Here is a 7,090-nt window from a genome sequence, read left to right on the forward strand (position 1 = left end):
CAACGGCCGTTGACGCCACGTCACGGCGCTGTCGCCCCAGTAACAGCGCCAGCGTCGGGAGCCGAGAATCACCTGCGGGAGGGGGATGGGCGAGGGCGTCCGCGTCCCCTACTCGGCCGCCCCGCCCTCTCTCCTCGGTGATTCCTTCCAGGTGATTCACATGGGCAGGTGATTCACGTGCGCAGGTGCTTCTAGGCTTTCGGCCTGGAGAGCTAAAACACCATCCTCTGTGGTGCTTTGAGAGCTTGGGCTTCACTGGCAAAACCTGAGTCCCAGGCCCTCCTCTGGCACCAGCTCAAGTTTTCACTGGGAGGTGTTGCGGAGTCAGTTGCCGTGCTTTTATCTATTTGTTTTAGACTAAATGTTTTGTTGCGAAATAACTGATTTGCCTGCTAAGTCACTTCAGTCATGTCCGACTCTTTGTGACCCCCACGGACTGTAGCCGGCCAGGTTCCTCTGTCCATGGGGATTCTCCAGGCAAGGCTACTGAAGTGGGTTGCCATGCCCTCCTCCAGGGGATTTTCCTCAGGAATTGAACCCACATCTCTTCTATCTCCTGCATTGGCAGTTGGGTTCTTTACCACTAGCGCAGCCTGCTGCTGCTGCTGCTGCTAAGTCGCTTCAGTCGTGTCTGACTCTGTGCGACCCCAGAGATGGCAGCCCACCAGGCTCCGCCATCCCTGGGATTCTCCAGGTAAGACCACTGGAGTGGTTTGCCATTTCCTTCTCCAATGCATGAAAGTGAAAAGTGAAAGTGAAGTCACTCAGTCGTGTCGGACTCTTGGCAACCCCATGGACTGCAGCCTACCAGGCTCCTCCACCCACGGGATTTTCCAGGCAAGAATACTGGAGTGGGTCGCCATTGCCTTCTCCCAGCGCAGCCTGAGAAGCGTGTAATTTACGGGTACTCATTAAGTACTCATAAGAATTTTGCCTCAGGAGATGGTCAAAACTAGTCTTACACTAAACACTTCCCTAGACCTGGCAAAAATGAATCTTCAAAGTAATACCTGAGTGAAATATTTTCAATAATTTGACTAAGAGCTCAAGAATATTTACAGGCATGTTAAAACATCCAGTACCCAACAAGGTAAAAATCATTCAAGTATGCAATCAAAAGTTGCCAGGTTGGGGGAGGGTGGTGTCTGTCTCCCAGAGTTTGCGCAAACTCATGTCCATTGAGGCTATGATGCCATCCAACCATCTCTTCTTCTGTCACCCCCTGCTCCTCTTGCCCTCAACCTTTCCCAGCATGAAGAGTCTTCTCCAATGAGTTGGTTTGGTGCTTCCCATCAGGTGGCCAAAGAATTGGAACTTCAGCATCAGTCCTTTCAATGATAATCAGGGTAATTTCCTTTAGGATTGACTGGTTTGATCTCCTTGGTGTCCAAGGAACAAGAGTCTTCTCTAGCACCACAGTTCAAAAGCATCAGTTCTTTGGCACTCAGCCTTCTTTATGACCCAACTTTCACATTCGTACATGATCACTGTACAGGTACATGAGGAGATTATCTGGGATAATCTGGGTGTCAGCAAGTGAGAAAGAGGCAGAGGGGGACTTCCCCGATGGTCCTGTGGTTAAGACTCTGTCTTCCACTGCAAGGGGCACAATGGGTTCCATCCCTGTTCAGGGAACTAAGATTCCCACATGCTGCCAGGCACGGCCAAGGGGGAAATAAAAGGAAGAGGGAGATTTGACATAGAAAAAAAGAATGCAATGTTACCAGCGAGGCAAAGATTGGAGCAATGTGTTCATAAGTCAAGGATTGTCAACAGCTACCAGGAACTGGAAGAGGAAAGAGGCAAATTCCCTTCTAGAGCTTTTGGAGGTAGTGTAATCCCACCAACACTATGACTTTAGCCCAGTGAAACATTTCACATTTCATGAGAGATTATTTTGTTTTAATACACCAAGTAATAATTTGGAACAGAAGCTATAAGAAACTAATACATGTAGTAAGTTAAAGACAGATACTCTAAAACCTAAGCCTTAGTTGTTCAGTCATGTCCAACTCCTTGCAACCCCATGGACTGTAGCCTGCCAGGCTCCTCTGTCCATGGGATTCTCCAGGCAAGAATACTGGAGTGGGTTGCTATTCCCTCCTCCAGGAGATCTTTACAATCCAGGGATTGAACCTGGGTCTGCCGTATTGCAGGCAGGGTCTTTACTATCTGAGCCTAAAGTAAACCATAATATAACACAGAAAAGAGTTGTAACCAGTGACTCAAAAGTGAAAAGGAACTAAAATGGAAACTTAAAGATACCATAGGAAGTGAAGAAACTGGGGCCATTTGCTGCTATTTCCAATACTGAGAAGTAAGATTAAGAGAACGGCGGTCAAACTGCAATCAAAGCTGTCTAATAGACAGCAACCCAGGAATCAGTTAAATTAAAGGAACTTGCACTAGTTTGGGAGAGATGCACTAAGGCATTTTCCTTTGTGAGGAAGAGTCCTAGAGTTGTTCTAAAAGACAAAAAAAATATTAATGTCCCTTCATTTCCCTCTACTTCTCAGTGCTTAAGTTGCTCCCTCCCCAGATGCTTTTTTTACCCCGTCTTTCCATTGCCACAAAATTCATGTGTCCCATTCCAGGAACTATAACTACATCTTTCCAATAATCCTTTACTGTCACCCAAGCTTTTTATTTGGAAGAATCAATCAGGAGCAAGAGGGACAAGAGGATTTTTATAAAACTTATAAAGATCCATAATGTCTCTTTCAGCCCATGAGGGCCAGTATAGTGGAGCATACAGGCAAAAGGCAGGACAATATATGTCCAAATACTATGCAGTGCTTCATCTGTGACCTCTCATGGGATTTTTCTGTCTTAGGGAACTTTTACTAAGAGGACCAGGGTGCCCTTATGACCCAAACCCACTTCAAAAAAAACTTTGAGGCTTTTTAATGTCATCTTTGAAAGGATCTGAGATTGGCTTGATAGAATTCAGGAGAAGTTGAGCTGTAAGAGGGCCAAGCTAGTCCCATCAAATAGTTCGTGAAAAGAAATAGTTCTGCCTAGAGTGCTGAACCAAACTGTCTTTTACAGCACCCTGCTGCTACTGCTACTGCTAAGTCACTTCAGTCGTGTCCGATTCTGTGCGACCCCATGGACGGCAGCCCACCAGGCTTCCCTGTCCCTGGGATTCTCCAGGCAAGAACACTGGAGTGGGTTGCCATTTCCTTCTTCAATGTATGAAAGTGAAAAAATAAAGTGAAGTCGCTCAGTCGTGTCCAACTCTAGCGACCCCATGGACTGCAACCCATCAGGCCCCGCCATCCATGGGATTTTCCAGGCAAGAGTACTGGAGTGGGGTGCCATTGCCTTCTCCCTACAGCACCCTAGGAAGAGCTATTCATTCCTTTTCACACATCTGACTCCTTAACAAATAGTATGTGTGCCTTCCTTTTATCTCCCAAGCTAACCAGTCAAAGTTCTGTAAATTTGCAAGATTTCTACTCAGAGCATACATAAATTTCACTCTTTTTGCATTTGGCATAGGTGAGTGTCTCTGTAATTATTGTCTGAAAAGGATCAGAACTCTCCTCTAAGCCAGGGTGAATCTTAGCATTGGTTCTTGTCTGGAGAATCCCAGGGATGGGGGAGCCTGGTGGGCTGCCGTCTCTGGGGTCGCACAGAGTCGGACACGACTGAAGCGACTTAGCAGCAGCAGCAGCAGCAGGATGGGTGTGAGGCTGATCATATGGACCCTCTAGCCCTCATCCCAAGGAAACAACAATCAAGTCACTGTTCAGGAAGCTGTCTTTGAACCTGCTTCCCAGTGCTCGGTCCACATCCTTATCCCTAATTCTTCCTCAGTGAGAGAATAGAGGATTATTTATTGCTGGATTGAATAATATAGCTGTTACTAAATCCAAGGACTTTTTTCAAATCATGTTGCTGTTGTTCAGTCACTAAGCCGTGTCCGACTCCCTGAGACCCCATGGACTGCAGCACACCAGGCTTCCCTGTCCTTCATCATCTCCCAGAGTTCGCTCAAACTCATGTTCATTGAGTCGATGATGCCATCCAACCATCTCATCCTGTGTCGCCTGCTTCTCTTCTTGCCCTCATTCTTTCCCACTATTAGAATCCTTTCCAGTCAGTCAGTTCTTTGCATCAGGTGGCCAAAGTATTGGAGCTTCAGCCTCATCATCAATCCTTCTAATGGATACTCAGGGTTGATTTCCTTTAGGATTGACTGGTTTGATCTCTAGGAGTTCAAATCATGTTAAATGGACTAAATGGACTGTGGAGATCCTCTTATATTTCCTGTTCCAGGAAGTCATGTCTTGTTAGTATTCCATCTTTGTCACTGAAACTGCCAACAACTGGGAAGGGTCTACAGTTTTGCTTATTCGTTAGAAAACAAGTCAGCATACCGCAGTATCATAGATCCTCGCAGAAGCTATGAGACTCCTGAGCCAGAGTCAAAGGAAAGTTTATTAATCATAGCAATAGCAGCAGCCAGAATAGTAACACTTGTGTTCGTTCCCAAATCTCTGACTCCTACAAAGCAGTGGTGGCCAGCTGATGCTTGTAGAGTTGAACTGGGTTCTTTGAGAGGAATCCTGTTTAGGAAAGCCCTATCTTTTCTCCCCCTCTGGGAACTCACCTCCCTGAACCTCAAGAAGGGTCCTTGTCTCACACCTTCCCAAAGACTGTGGGGTAGAATGACTAAAAGTGTTCAGCTCGTAGCCCCACCCATGAGCTTCGCTCCACCCTATCCCTCATCTTTTCTGAAAACCTCATCTTTTTTCAGTGGGAGACATTGTCTTTACTATCATGATGAGTCAACAAATCTGCCCTCTGCCCCAAAGAGGGATGTTAAATTTCTAAAACACATTTGCTATACAAATATCTTTGAAAAGATAGTCCAAATCAAAAAGGTATGAGAAGATATGCAGAAACATGAAAGACTGATGGAGAATTTTAAAGTCACAGTGAATATAATTTTTTTAAGATTTAGAAGTTTTTTTTTTCTTTTTAGTTTCATTCCTAGTCAACAGAACATGCTGTCCCTGGATCCTTAGTTAAAGCTATGCATACAATATATCTTAGTTAACTGAGTAATAAATTGTATTCAATTCCATCTGTGGCCAGTTCAGCTTGATCTAAAGTTAGTTTATAATAGTTCCTTCTAGGGAATATTAAATATATGTAGTTGTACAGCCAGGACATGAAAGCAACCTAGATGTCCATCAACAGATGAATGGATGAAGAAGCAGTGGTACATTTATACAACAGAATATTACTCAGCCATTAAAAGGAACGAATTTGAGTTAACTGTAATGAGGCTGATGAACCTGAACCCTCTTATACGGAGTAAAGTAAGTCAAACAAGTATATTAACACATATACATGGAATCTAGAAAAATGGTACTGATTAATCTAGTAGAGAACGGACTTATAGACACAGCAGAGGAAGGTGAAGGTGGAACAAACTGAGAAAGTATCATTGACATATATACACTACCAGGTATAAAATAGGTAGAGAGTGGGACATCACTAATTAACATAAGGAGCCCAGCTTGGAGCTCTGTGATGACCTAGAGGGGTTGGATGGGGGGAGGCTCAGGAGGGAAGGGATATATATATATATATATAATTATGACTGATTCATGTTGTTGTATGGCAGGAAACAACACAAAACTGTAAGGCATTTTTCCACCAAGTAAAAGATAATTTTAAAAAATATGTAGTTTAAAAATATTTTTAATTCCCTTGTTGTTTTGACTTTATCTTGAAACTAAGATTAGAAATGTCCCTTTAAGGCTTTATGTTCAAACACAAAAGCAGTGACTATAAATTTATATGTATGGGGCTTCACAGGTGGCACAGTGTTGAAAGAATCAGCCTGCCAATGCAGGAGCCTCAAGAGATTCGGTTTTGATCCCTGGATTGGGAAGATCCTCTACAGGAGGAAATGGCAACCCACTTCAGTATTCTTGCTTGGAAAATTCCCTGGACAGAGGAGCCTGGTGGGCTATATAGTCCATGGGGTTGCTGTATATACACATCATATATACAATGGGCCAATTCATGGTCATGAAATTAAACTGATTTTCATAGACAGTACATACATTTTTGTATGGGAGATTTAAACTTGCTTTTAATATCAGAATGTTGAAACACACTATTTTACATATAAGTCTTAAAGGGTCTTTGAACCATAACACTGGAAGCACATAAAAAGAAATACACTTGTACAAGTAATAAAATAGTTTGTCTCAAAAGGGCCCTGCTGCTGAGGTTAAAATCTACCACATAAATCCATTGTCTTTAATTTCTCTCCTTCAGTTTCATGGGTATTTGTTACATTTCATCCCAATCTCTGAAGCGTTCATATTTGTTAAAACCTAACCACGGTGGGGGGAGGGGGGCGGGTGTGGAAAAAGGCAATGAAACCAGTATGTAGAAAATTGGCTTATATATGTGGACTTCTTAGTTAACTGAGTAATAAATTTAATTCAATATCCAAGTGCAGCCAATTCTTCCAAGACTTTTAAGTCAGTTTACGATCAGATCAGATCAGTCGCTCAGTCGTGTCCGACTCTTTGCGACCCCATGAATCGCAGCACGCCAGGCCTCCCTGTCCATCACCAACTCCCAGAGTTCACCCAGACTCATGTCCTTCGAGTCAGCGATGCCATCCAGCCATCTCATCCTCTGTCGTCCCCTTCTCCTCCTGCCCCCAATCCCTCCCAGCATCAGAGTCTTTTCCAATGAGTCAACTCTTCGCATGAGGTGGCCAAAGTACTTAAGTTTCAGCTTTAGCATCATTCCTTCCAATAGTTCTTATTAAAGAACATTAGATAACAAACACTTTTATAATCCCTAGTTCAAATTTTTTCCTTTAAATTTTAGTTTCTGTTTTGCACTTTGTAGCTATTCCTTCTTTGGTTAAACTGGGAAGAACGATTCCTAGGATTCATTTTAACTAAAGGAACTTATTTCCAATCAACACTTCACAAAATACACTTTTTTTGTTTTGTGGGCTGGAGATCCTCGAAAACACCGAATACTTTGGAAAATAGGGGGACCTTAAACTAGTCACATGGGATTCCCAGGTAAAGAATGCCAGTGGTAA

This window comes from Bos indicus, chromosome 13 (assembly GCF_029378745.1).
Source record: "Bos indicus isolate NIAB-ARS_2022 breed Sahiwal x Tharparkar chromosome 13, NIAB-ARS_B.indTharparkar_mat_pri_1.0, whole genome shotgun sequence".
Taxonomy (NCBI): Eukaryota; Metazoa; Chordata; class Mammalia; order Artiodactyla; family Bovidae; genus Bos; species Bos indicus.